Source organism: Alosa sapidissima, chromosome 15 (genome assembly GCF_018492685.1).
Source record: "Alosa sapidissima isolate fAloSap1 chromosome 15, fAloSap1.pri, whole genome shotgun sequence".
Lineage (NCBI taxonomy): Eukaryota > Metazoa > Chordata > Actinopteri > Clupeiformes > Clupeidae > Alosa > Alosa sapidissima.
Genome location: NC_055971.1, coordinates 20,831,626 through 20,846,498, shown reverse-complemented (window position 1 = coordinate 20,846,498; position 14,873 = coordinate 20,831,626).

The window sequence follows — 14,873 nt, the reverse complement described above, 5'->3', positions numbered from 1 at the left end:
GGGGTGGAAGAGGTGTGTAGTGGGTGGTGTGGGTTGTAAGAGGAGGTTGGAGATGGTGTGTGGTGCAGTGTGGGGTGTGGAAGGGATAGGAGGGTTGGGTGTCTCCGGCGGTCCCACAGCTTTTGATGGAGAGGGTTAAGGTTAGGGTTAGGAGCCTTGAAGTCGACAGTTGCAGTGCTGCCTTGAAGTCGACGGTGGGGGCTTAAAACACCATTGAGCACTCAGGTGCAGCAAAATGAGGCCTTGTTAACTATTATTTCAAATCAGTCAGGGATTGGAGAAGGCTGGATCGATAATTCGCTGTGAGGTGAAAATAAGAGCCAGTTCCTTAAACGTGACAGGGAGTTTTTCATGATCCACACCACAGTAGAAGATGTCAGGAAAAGTTAGTTTTTATGATTTGCAATTTGGCCTCAAAGAGATACAAGTAGGAATATAGGATACAATAATCTGGGCCGTGGTCATGGTCAAGAGAGGACGTCGACATCAGCTGTCCAGATCCACATCACATGGCTCTGCTCAGGCTCGCTCCTGACTATACTGGATGTGGGCTCAAACCCAGTCAAAAGCTGACATTCGTAGGACTTGATCTGGAATGCATGCTAGCCAAACTCTCTGAAGAGACAGACAGACATATCACAGTGCTTGAGACATTTTCATAAGGGCCACACGGTCTCCATGCTTCAATGCCTGAAACTGGTCTGCTAGCTGCAGCCTCAGCAACAGTGCCACTCGGCCTGCTGCACATGCACGTATTCCAAGCCTGCCAGCCACCGTGTCAACCCTTCTCGAGACAAAACACAGGTGGCTGACAGTGGACGATATTGCTGGTCAGCCCCCTGTTCGTGGCTGGGGTGCTGTGATTGAGGGATGCACTGCCAGAAGTGTATTGATACCGTCAATAAATCACCTCTACGGTGTTCATTTTAGGACATCCTGAGATCTCAGTCTCAGGTGTCAGACTGAAACGAAAAGGCACCAGGTCTTGGATGAAAAGGCATCAGGTCACAGGCAAATCAGCATCAGAGTAACCTAAAAGTCAGTCAGTCTCAGAAAAACCTGTCATCTTCAGACAAAACGGCATTAGGTCTCGGAAAAAATGACCACAACTGCGCAACTGACCACAGTGCCTGCACCACACTCGGGCTCATGTGCCCACAGAACCACTATTTTTTATATGAATTTAAAACTGCTAGATTAACATTATTGGAATGCTAAAGATGTCTTTACGTTTCAGCCATGGGTTCAGGCTACAGTTATGTACATTAGATTAGTGGGCTCCCATAGAAACACAGTTCAGTGGTGTGTGCTCGATGATGAAATTAGATGACGTATTCCATTTTGCTCTCCTGTGTTTGTCTTTGGAGAGTTGACGAGTGACTTTGATAAACCACTGACTACATCACATATTAAAAGAACAAGACCTGACTGATGACTTTTATTGGAATCACGGAATATCTGTTAACTAAATGTTCTGCTGTTTTTCAACTTCTATGTACAAACTATACTTACCAGAGTAACGTCACTGTTAAACCTCTGTTAAATGCCTGAGTGAGAAAACTATGAAATATGACGGACAACAGAACTGTAAATGTTTTTGTGTCATTGTTTACGATGGATAGCTTGGACTTAGCACCCGAAGTGGCCTATGTGACTGCTGTCATTGGAATTTTAATTTATCTATTTGCAATGTGTGCTAATTTGATTCTTCTAGGAATTATAGCTGTCCATGTACATCTGCATCAGCCCATGTACATTTTGCTGTTCAGTTTATCTTTCAATGAAGTTGTAGGGCTCAGTGCAATGGTTCCACCAGTTGTCTATAATCTGCTGTTGGAACACAGATACACAAGTTTCCTGGCATGCTTCTTTCAGGGTTTACTCCTGCATTTGTACGTTGGTGCCTCCTACCTCATTTTGTCAGCAATGGCTTTTGATAGATACATAGCTATATGCCACCCTCTTAGATATCATGCAATTATGTCCAAAACTGTAGTCAAATATATCTTAATATTATGTTGGTTAATTAATTTACTTCTGGTGGGTTTTGTATTTGGGCTTACCTTGCGTTTCCCAATTTGTTCAACACACATCACTAATTTTTATTGTGACAATATTACAATACTAAGGATGACTTGTGCAAAGGACATTACCATAAACAATATTTACGGTTTATTTATCACAGGTTTTTATCATGGAGTTGGTCTGTTTTCAATTGTGTTTTCCTATACATTTATTCTAATGGCATGTTTCAGAAATAAGGACTCAGATGCTAGATCAAAGGCTTTGTATACATGTGCTACACACTTCCTTGTGTTTGTGGTCTATGAATGCTCTGCTGTTGTAGTTGTTCTTGTATACAGAATTCCTCAAAGCCCTGTAAATCTGAAGAAGTTCATGGCAATGTCAATTGTATTATTTCCTTCTTGTTTTAACCCAATCATATATGGAGCAAAAACAAAAGAGATAAAGCAGAAGATAAAACAGATATACAACCACAAAATATTTCACAGAAATGATTTGGGGAAACTAAGACTGAACACAGTGAACACAATAACTGGGTGAGCCTCATTTGACATCTTATACAAAGATAGCAAATGGTCCTTAAATTTTAGCATGTATTCTTCTCTAATAAGTGACTATCTAACACACTGGGCACGTAACTGAAGCGTTCCATTTGTGTTATGCCTGCTGCAACAATTAGGTTCCAATATAATCAATGGATCAATTTTAGTAAATCAAGTCTTCTATGCTTTACAGACCATTTCAGTTACACACCCGGTGTAGCTTCCCTGTAAGATCTGTCATGGCATTCTTGTTATGTATAGAGTGTATGTTTATGTGTTTATATTTATGTGTTTGTTTCTTGGCAGATACTTTGGTCCATAGTGACTTACAACAATATCAATAAATATTACATTATCATTTAAATGAACAGTTTAAAGTTAAAAAGTCACGACTCTGTACACAGAATTAATTCATTAGATAATCTAATCAGGTAGGCTAAACAGATGAGTTTTTAAATGTTTCCTGAATATGGAATATATTGTAAGTGTTTCAGATCATGCATACTGTAAAATCTACTTCAATTTGAGTAATAGGAAGGAGGACCATGTTAAGAGTAAAAAAAATGACAATTTTTATTGTTGTCAAACTGTTTTGTCAAAATGGTCTTTCCACAAAGGAAAGTAGGCTACTAAAGTTCAGAAGCCAGAGTATGTCCATGTTTATTCTCTGATTTCTCTGTAATTTTTGTCTATGATAATTGTAAATGAAACATAATATTTGAATTTCAAACTGTTGTTTTCAACAAATTTCAAACAAAACGTAACTGAACATTAACAGCATTCACTATTCAGTTGTAATTGTCATTTTTCTCTTCTGAATCTAACAAAATAGTTTGTTTGCCTCTTCCACCAAGACTAATTTCATTAAATCAAATTTCATTTTTTGCCCTCAGTCAATCTGCCTTCTGTGTAAACTACACCGAGTGACAAGTAAAACATGTAAAACCATCACTTAAATATTGCTGTGTCCATTATGTTTGTACTTTTATTAGTGGATCACCCGCAAAACATCCACCAAACAAACATGCAATTTGTTAGCATGAACACGCAATTTAACCTACTACTCTTTGGCTCTGTTCGTAACGGAAGACCGCTGCCTCGCTGCCTAAATAGAGAGCTGTCTTACTAGACATGACTATGGTTCAGCAGACAAGTTGATAAATTTCGAGGCTTCAGAAGACTCAGACCCAGTTGCAGAAGAGGCGAGAGAAAGGGTGCAGAGGGCCCATGCGGTGCCAAAGAAAAGGACCGGGCCAGTGTAGATGGTGTGTTGGCATTGCGGAGAAAAGGGCCACAGAAGGGATGACTGCACAGAGAACGTTTGGTGTAGTTTTTGCAAAAGCAGGGGGCACACAGACAAGGATTGCACAAAGAAGGAGCGTGAACGGAACGCCCGGTGTGCATGTGTCCAAGATGGCGGCGTCAACAGCGGTGGCCGTAGAGCAGGTCGTGAACCAGATGGGAGCCGCGGGAGGAGAAGACTACACCTTTAGGGCACAAACAGAAGATGTCAGCCTCTCAAGGCAACGGCTGTAGATCCAAAGAAAGGGATTGATCGTGGAGGCAGGCGTGTCATCTCACATCATCAATGACAGGAGCAAGTTCAAGAGCTTCGATAACACCTTCAGGCAGGAGAGACACAGCATGGAGCTGGCAGACGGGAAGCGTACTGTCGGGGTGGCGCAAGGCCAGGGAGATGCACAGGTATGCCTCCTAAACAGCAAGGGGCGCCGTTGTGCAATGACTTTAAAGAACGTTCTCTACATCCCCTCATACCCCTAAGAACTCCTCTCAGTCTACTACTGCTCACGGTGCCAAAGTGTTCTTTGAAGGAGGTAAAGATGTCATAGTGTTGCCGGACGGCACGAGGTTTGACATTTATGTATGTAAGAGGATGTACTACTTGCAAACCGAGCAAATTAGCACACAATTGAAAGGATACCACTTGAGCTGGTGAACACAGATCTAGCTGGCCCAGTAAACAATGAGTCCATAGATGGTTTCAAGTACATGCAGTCTTTCACAGATGTGTAGACAGGGGCAGTGTTTGTTTACTTCCTGAAAGCAAAAAGTGATGCAGCTAGTCAGAAGTGATGCAGTCAGCACCTGAGGATGATGGCGAGGAGCACCCTAGGGTGATGTCACATGCCTTAGACAGTGGGAGATATCCCACCAGAGAGCATAAACCTCTGGGTTATCTGAGAGATTATACAAGATACTGATGATGACAATACACTCACTAGTGTAGATCATTGCTACCGAGCAGTTTGCGGTGTACTGTACCTCTGATCTTTAAAGAGGCCATAACATCAACTGAGTCAGGAAAGTGGAAAAAAGCAATGGATGAGGAAATGAAGTCCCTAGAGGACAACCATACCTTTACCCTGACTAAGTTACCAGAGGGCAGGAAGACAGTGGGAGGAAGGTGGGTGTACTCGATCAAGGGTGGATACGACCAGTACAAAGCTAGGTTTGTAGCGAAAAGATACAGTCAGAGAGCAGGGATAGATTACGGTGAGACATTCTCACCAACAGCCAATCTTACAAGTATACGTGTAGTGATGCAGAAGGCAGCACTACACAATATATATATGTATATTGAACAGTAAAATGTTCATGGACAGCTATGATTAGTAAAAGAAGCAAATTAGCAGACATTGCAAATAGATCCATTAAAATTCCTATGGCAACTGTCACATTGGTCGCTTCGGGTGTTAAGTCCAAGCTACTCATGGTAAAGTTGTTGCAAAGATATTTGATATTAAGACATTAAAACCACTATGTAATATATATAGGAATCAAGTGAGGTTAGTGGTTTTAAAATATCTTAATATCAAATATCTTTGCAACAACTTTGGTGATCAGCAGCAATATGGCAGCAGTCATCTAAAGGTGTTCATGGGGTGAAGGTCAAGGCTCTGTGTGTAGGCCAGTCCATGTATTGTTTGGACCATGGGGTATTAGGAGAGGGTATTGTCCTACAGTAGACGATATTATTGTCTACATCTTAATCTTAATGGTATTTATAGCCCACTATTTATGTATTTATTTTTCATAAAAGTGTTTCATCTTATCTTAACATACTGCTTACATAGAACTTTCAAACTCCATCAACGTAGTCAACTCAAAACACAGGAATACTATATTTGATGTGTGCATATTTCCACAATGATTTTCTCTGTTTAATTGGACTGACATAAGATTATACACCTTAACTGGTTACACTTTCCATGACAGTATCGATATAAGAGTGACATGACACTGTCATGAATGTCACAGAACCACTATTTTTTATATGAATTTAGAACTGCTAGATTAACATTATTGGAATGCTAAAGTTGTCTTTAAGTTTCAGCCATGGGCTCAGGCTACAGTTATGTACATTAGATTAGTGAGCTCCCATAGAAACACAGTTCAGTGGTGTGTGCTCGATGATGAAATTAGATGACGTATTCCATTTTGCTCTCCTGTGTTTGTCTTTGGAGAGTTGACGAGTGACTTTGACAAACCACTGACTACATCACATATTAAAAGACCTGACTGATGACTTTTATTGCAGTCACAGAACATCTGTTATAATGTTCTGCTGTTTTTCAACTTTTATATGAATGTACAAACTATACTTACCTGAGTAACAAAACTGTTAAACCTCTGTTAAATGCCTGAGTGAGAAAACTATGACATATGACGGACAACAGAACTGTAAATGTTTTTGTGTCATTGTTTACGATGGATAGCTTGGACTTAGCACCCGAAGTGGCCTATGTGACTGCTGTCATTGGAATTTTAATTTATCTATTTGCAATGTGTGCTAATTTGCTTCTTCTAGGAATTATAGCTGTCCATGTACATCTGCATCAGCCCATGTACATTTTTCTGTTCAGTTTATCTTTCAATGAAGTTGTAGGGATCAGTGCAATGGTTCCACCAGTTGTCTATAATCTGCTGTTAGAACACAGATACACAAGTTTCCTGGCATGCTTCTTTCAGGGTTTACTCCTGCATTTGTACGTTTGTGCCTCCTACCTCATTTTGTCAGCAATGGCTTTTGATAGATACATAGCTATATGCCACCCTCTTAGATATCATGCAATTATGTCCAAAACTGTAGTCAAATATATCTTAATATTATGTTGGTTAATTAATTTCCTTCTGGTGGGTTTTGTATTTGGGCTTACCTTGCGTTTCCCAATTTGTTCAACACACATCACTAATTTTTATTGTGACAATATTACAATACTAAGGATGACTTGTGCAAAGGACATTACCATAAACAATATTTACGGTTTATTTATCACAGGTTTTTATCATGGAGTTGGTCTGTTTTCAATTGTGTTTTCCTATACATTTATTCTAATTGCATGTTTCAGAAATAAGGACTCAGATGCTAGATCAAAGGCTTTGTATACATGTAGTTCACACTTCCTTGTGTTTGTGGTCTATGAATGCTCTGCTGTTGTAGTTGTTCTTGTACACAGAATTCCTCAAAGCCCTGTAAATCTGAAGAAGTTCATGGCAATTGTATTATTTCCTTCTTGTTTCAACCCAATCATATATGGAGCAAAAACAAAAGAGATAAAGCAGAAGATAAAACAGATATACAACCACAAAATATTTCACAGAAATTATTTGGGGAAACCAAGACTGAACACAGTGAACACAATAACTGGGTGAGCCTCATTTGACATCTTATACAAAGATAGCAAATGGTCCTTAAATTTTAGCATGTATTCTTCTCTAATAAGTGACTATCTAACACACTGGGCACGTAACTGAAGCGTTCCATTTGTGTTATGCCTGCTGCAACAATTAGGTTCCAATATAATCAATGGAAGTAGCTATACCATACGTGATAGCGATGCCTACGTTTAAAAAACGTCTTCTATGCTTTACAGACCATTTCAGTTACACACCCGGTGTAGCTTCCCTGTAAGATCTGTCATGGCATTCTTGTTATGTATAGAGAGTATGTTTATGTGTTTATATTTATGTGTTTGTTTCTTGGCAGATACTTTGGTCCATAGTGACTTACAACAATATCAATAAATATTACATTATCATTTAAATGAACAGTTTAAAGTTAAAAAGTCACGACTCTGTACACAGAATTAATTCATTAGATAATCTAATCAGGTAGGCTAAACAGATGAGTTTTTAAATGTTTTCTGAATATGGAATATATTGTAAGTGTTTCAGATCATGCATACTGTAAAATCTACTTCAATTTGAGTAATTGGAAGGAGGACCATGTTAAGAGTAAAAGAAATGACAATTTTTAATGTTGTCAAACTGTTTTGTCAAAATGGTCTTTCCACAAAGGAAAGTAGGCTACTAAAGTTCAGAAGCCAGTGTATGTCCATGTTTATTCTCTGATTTCTCTGTAATTTTTGTCTATGATAATTGTAAATGAAACATAATATTTGAATTTCAAACTGTTGTTTTCAACAAACTTCAAACAAAACGTAACTGAACATTAACAGCATTCACTATTCAGTTGTAATTGTCATTTTTCTCTTCTGAATCTAACAAAATAGTTTGTTTGCCTCTTCCACCAAGACTAATTTCATTAAATCAAATTTCATTTTTTGCCCTCAGTCAATCTGCCTTCTGTGTAAACTACACCGAGTGACAAGTAAAACATGTAAAACCATCACTTAAATACTGCTGTGTCCATTATGTTTGTACTTTTATTAGTGGATCACCCGCAAAACATCCACCAAACAAACATGCAATTTGTTAGCATGAACACGCAATTTAACCTACTACTCTTTGGCTCTGTTCGTAACGGAAGACCGCTGCCTCGCTGCCTAAATAGAGAGCTGTCTTACTAGACATGACTATGGTTCAGCAGACAAGTTGATAAATTTCGAGGCTTCAGAAGACTCAGACCCAGTTGCAGAAGAGGCGAGAGAAAGGGTGCAGAGGGCCCATGCGGTGCCAAAGAAAAGGACCGGGCTAGTGTAGATGGTGTGTTGGCATTGCGGAGAAAAGGGCCACAGAAGGGATGACTGCACAGAGAACGTTTGGTGTAGTTTTTGCAAAAGCAGGGGGCACACAGACAAGGATTGCACAAAGAAGGAGCGTGAACGGAACGCCCGGTGTGCATGTGTCCAAGATGGCGGCGTCAACAGCGGTGGCCATAGAGCAGGTCGTGAACCAGATGGGAGCCGCGGGAGGAGAAGACTACACCTTTAGGGCACAAACAGAAGATGTCAGCCTCTCAAGGCAACAGCTGTAGATCCAAAGAAAGGGATTGATCGTGGAGGCAGGCGTGTCATCTCACATCATCAATGACAGGAGCAAGTTCAAGAGCTTCGATAACACCTTCAGGCAGGAGAGACACAGCATGGAGCTGGCAGACGGGAAGCGTACTGTCGGGGTGGCGCAAGGCCAGGGAGATGCACAGGTATGCCTCCTAAACAGCAAGGGGCGCCGTTGTGCAATGACTTTAAAGAACGTTCTCTACATCCCCTCATACCCCTAAGAACTCCTCTCAGTCTACTACTGCTCACGGTGCCAAAGTGTTCTTTGAAGGAGGTAAAGATGTCATAGTGTTGCCGGACGGCACGAGGTTTGACATTTATGTATGTAAGAGGATGTACTACTTGCAAACCGAGCAAATTAGCACACAATTGAAAGGATACCACTTGAGCTGGTGAACACAGATCTAGCTGGCCCAGTAAACAATGAGTCCATAGATGGTTTCAAGTACATGCAGTCTTTCACAGATGTGTAGACAGGGGCAGTGTTTGTTTACTTCCTGAAAGCAAAAAGTGATGCAGCTAGTCAGAAGTGATGCAGTCAGCACCTGAGGATGATGGCGAGGAGCACCCTAGGGTGATGTCACATGCCTTAGACAGTGGGAGATATCCCACCAGAGAGCATAAACCTCTGGGTTATCTGAGAGATTATACAAGATACTGATGATGACAATACACTCACTAGTGTAGATCATTGCTACCGAGCAGTTTGCGGTGTACTGTACCTCTGATCTTTAAAGAGGCCATAACATCAACTGAGTCAGGAAAGTGGAAAAAAGCAATGGATGAGGAAATGAAGTCCCTAGAGGACAACCATACCTTTACCCTGACTAAGTTACCAGAGGGCAGGAAGACAGTGGGAGGAAGGTGGGTGTACTCGATCAAGGGTGGATACGACCAGTACAAAGCTAGGTTTGTAGCGAAAAGATACAGTCAGAGAGCAGGGATAGATTACGGTGAGACATTCTCACCAACAGCCAATCTTACAAGTATACGTGTAGTGATGCAGAAGGCAGCACTACACAATATATATATGTATATTGAACAGTAAAATGTTCATGGACAGCTATGATTAGTAAAAGAAGCAAATTAGCAGACATTGCAAATAGATCCATTAAAATTCCTATGGCAACTGTCACATTGGTCGCTTCGGGTGTTAAGTCCAAGCTACTCATGGTAAAGTTGTTGCAAAGATATTTGATATTAAGACATTAAAACCACTATGTAATATATATAGGAATCAAGTGAGGTTAGTGGTTTTAAAATATCTTAATATCAAATATCTTTGCAACAACTTTGGTGATCAGCAGCAATATGGCAGCAGTCATCTAAAGGTGTTCATGGGGTGAAGGTCAAGGCTCTGTGTGTAGGCCAGTCCATGTATTGTTTGGACCATGGGGTATTAGGAGAGGGTATTGTCCTACAGTAGACGATATTATTGTCTACATCTTAATCTTAATGGTATTTATAGCCCACTATTTATGTATTTATTTTTCATAAAAGTGTTTCATCTTATCTTAACATACTGCTTACATAGAACTTTCAAACTCCATCAACGTAGTCAACTCAAAACACAGGAATACTATATTTGATGTGTGCATATTTCCACAATGATTTTCTCTGTTTAATTGGACTGACATAAGATTATACACCTTAACTGGTTACACTTTCCATGACAGTATCGATATAAGAGTGACATGACACTGTCATGAATGTCACAGAACCACTATTTTTTATATGAATTTAGAACTGCTAGATTAACATTATTGGAATGCTAAAGTTGTCTTTAAGTTTCAGCCATGGGCTCAGGCTACAGTTATGTACATTAGATTAGTGAGCTCCCATAGAAACACAGTTCAGTGGTGTGTGCTCGATGATGAAATTAGATGACGTATTCCATTTTGCTCTCCTGTGTTTGTCTTTGGAGAGTTGACGAGTGACTTTGACAAACCACTGACTACATCACATATTAAAAGACCTGACTGATGACTTTTATTGCAGTCACAGAACATCTGTTATAATGTTCTGCTGTTTTTCAACTTTTATATGAATGTACAAACTATACTTACCTGAGTAACAAAACTGTTAAACCTCTGTTAAATGCCTGAGTGAGAAAACTATGAAATATGACGGACAACAGAACTGTAAATGTTTTTGTGTCATTGTTTACGATGGATAGCTTGGACTTAGCACCCGAAGTGGCCTATGTGACTGCTGTCATTGGAATTTTAATTTATCTATTTGCAATGTGTGCTAATTTGCTTCTTCTAGGAATTATAGCTGTCCATGTACATCTGCATCAGCCCATGTACATTTTTCTGTTCAGTTTATCTTTCAATGAAGTTGTAGGGATCAGTGCAATGGTTCCACCAGTTGTCTATAATCTGCTGTTAGAACACAGATACACAAGTTTCCTGGCATGCTTCTTTCAGGGTTTACTCCTGCATTTGTACGTTTGTGCCTCCTACCTCATTTTGTCAGCAATGGCTTTTGATAGATACATAGCTATATGCCACCCTCTTAGATATCATGCAATTATGTCCAAAACTGTAGTCAAATATATCTTAATATTATGTTGGTTAATTAATTTCCTTCTGGTGGGTTTTGTATTTGGGCTTACCTTGCGTTTCCCAATTTGTTCAACACACATCACTAATTTTTATTGTGACAATATTACAATACTAAGGATGACTTGTGCAAAGGACATTACCATAAACAATATTTACGGTTTATTTATCACAGGTTTTTATCATGGAGTTGGTCTGTTTTCAATTGTGTTTTCCTATACATTTATTCTAATTGCATGTTTCAGAAATAAGGACTCAGATGCTAGATCAAAGGCTTTGTATACATGTAGTTCACACTTCCTTGTGTTTGTGGTCTATGAATGCTCTGCTGTTGTAGTTGTTCTTGTACACAGAATTCCTCAAAGCCCTGTAAATCTGAAGAAGTTCATGGCAATTGTATTATTTCCTTCTTGTTTCAACCCAATCATATATGGAGCAAAAACAAAAGAGATAAAGCAGAAGATAAAACAGATATACAACCACAAAATATTTCACAGAAATTATTTGGGGAAACCAAGACTGAACACAGTGAACACAATAACTGGGTGAGCCTCATTTGACATCTTATACAAAGATAGCAAATGGTCCTTAAATTTTAGCATGTATTCTTCTCTAATAAGTGACTATCTAACACACTGGGCACGTAACTGAAGCGTTCCATTTGTGTTATGCCTGCTGCAACAATTAGGTTCCAATATAATCAATGGAAGTAGCTATACCATACGTGATAGCGATGCCTACGTTTAAAAAACGTCTTCTATGCTTTACAGACCATTTCAGTTACACACCCGGTGTAGCTTCCCTGTAAGATCTGTCATGGCATTCTTGTTATGTATAGAGAGTATGTTTATGTGTTTATATTTATGTGTTTGTTTCTTGGCAGATACTTTGGTCCATAGTGACTTACAACAATATCAATAAATATTACATTATCATTTAAATGAACAGTTTAAAGTTAAAAAGTCACGACTCTGTACACAGAATTAATTCATTAGATAATCTAATCAGGTAGGCTAAACAGATGAGTTTTTAAATGTTTTCTGAATATGGAATATATTGTAAGTGTTTCAGATCATGCATACTGTAAAATCTACTTCAATTTGAGTAATTGGAAGGAGGACCATGTTAAGAGTAAAAGAAATGACAATTTTTATTGTTGTCAAACTGTTTTGTCAAAATGGTCTTTCCACAAAGGAAAGTAGGCTACTAAAGTTCAGAAGCCAGAGTATGTCCATGTTTATTCTCTGATTTCTCTGTAATTTTTGTCTATGATAATTGTAAATGAAACATAATATTTGAATTTCAAACTGTTGTTTTCAACAAATTTCAAACAAAACGTAACTGAACATTAACAGCATTCACTATTCAGTTGTAATTGTCATTTTTCTCTTCTGAATCTAACAAAATAGTTTGTTTGCCTCTTCCACCAAGACTAATTTCATTAAATCAAATTTCATTTTTTGCCCTCAGTCAATCTGCCTTCTGTGTAAACTACACCGAGTGACAAGTAAAACATGTAAAACCATCACTTAAATATTGCTGTGTCCATTATGTTTGTACTTTTATTAGTGGATCACCCGCAAAACATCCACCAAACAAACATGCAATTTGTTAGCATGAACACGCAATTTAACCTACTACTCTTTGGCTCTGTTCGTAACGGAAGACCGCTGCCTCGCTGCCTAAATAGAGAGCTGTCTTACTAGACATGACTATGGTTCAGCAGACAAGTTGATAAATTTCGAGGCTTCAGAAGACTCAGACCCAGTTGCAGAAGAGGCGAGAGAAAGGGTGCAGAGGGCCCATGCGGTGCCAAAGAAAAGGACCGGGCCAGTGTAGATGGTGTGTTGGCATTGCGGAGAAAAGGGCCACAGAAGGGATGACTGCACAGAGAACGTTTGGTGTAGTTTTTGCAAAAGCAGGGGGCACACAGACAAGGATTGCACAAAGAAGGAGCGTGAACGGAACGCCCGGTGTGCATGTGTCCAAGATGGCGGCGTCAACAGCGGTGGCCGTAGAGCAGGTCGTGAACCAGATGGGAGCCGCGGGAGGAGAAGACTACACCTTTAGGGCACAAACAGAAGATGTCAGCCTCTCAAGGCAACGGCTGTAGATCCAAAGAAAGGGATTGATCGTGGAGGCAGGCGTGTCATCTCACATCATCAATGACAGGAGCAAGTTCAAGAGCTTCGATAACACCTTCAGGCAGGAGAGACACAGCATGGAGCTGGCAGACGGGAAGCGTACTGTCGGGGTGGCGCAAGGCCAGGGAGATGCACAGGTATGCCTCCTAAACAGCAAGGGGCGCCGTTGTGCAATGACTTTAAAGAACGTTCTCTACATCCCCTCATACCCCTAAGAACTCCTCTCAGTCTACTACTGCTCACGGTGCCAAAGTGTTCTTTGAAGGAGGTAAAGATGTCATAGTGTTGCCGGACGGCACGAGGTTTGACATTTATGTATGTAAGAGGATGTACTACTTGCAAACCGAGCAAATTAGCACACAATTGAAAGGATACCACTTGAGCTGGTGAACACAGATCTAGCTGGCCCAGTAAACAATGAGTCCATAGATGGTTTCAAGTACATGCAGTCTTTCACAGATGTGTAGACAGGGGCAGTGTTTGTTTACTTCCTGAAAGCAAAAAGTGATGCAGCTAGTCAGAAGTGATGCAGTCAGCACCTGAGGATGATGGCGAGGAGCACCCTAGGGTGATGTCACATGCCTTAGACAGTGGGAGATATCCCACCAGAGAGCATAAACCTCTGGGTTATCTGAGAGATTATACAAGATACTGATGATGACAATACACTCACTAGTGTAGATCATTGCTACCGAGCAGTTTGCGGTGTACTGTACCTCTGATCTTTAAAGAGGCCATAACATCAACTGAGTCAGGAAAGTGGAAAAAAGCAATGGATGAGGAAATGAAGTCCCTAGAGGACAACCATACCTTTACCCTGACTAAGTTACCAGAGGGCAGGAAGACAGTGGGAGGAAGGTGGGTGTACTCGATCAAGGGTGGATACGACCAGTACAAAGCTAGGTTTGTAGCGAAAAGATACAGTCAGAGAGCAGGGATAGATTACGGTGAGACATTCTCACCAACAGCCAATCTTACAAGTATACGTGTAGTGATGCAGAAGGCAGCACTACACAATATATATATGTATATTGAACAGTAAAATGTTCATGGACAGCTATGATTCCTAAAAGAAGCAAATTAGCAGACATTGCAAATAGATCCATTAAAATTCCTATGGCAACTGTCACATTGGTCGCTTCGGGTGTTAAGTCCAAGCTACTCATGGTAAAGTTGTTGCAAAGATATTTGATATTAAGACATTAAAACCACTATGTAATATATATAGGAATCAAGTGAGGTTAGTGGTTTTAAAATATCTTAATATCAAATATCTTTGCAACAACTTTGGTGATCAGCAGCAATATGGCAGCAGTCATCTAAAGGTGTTCATGG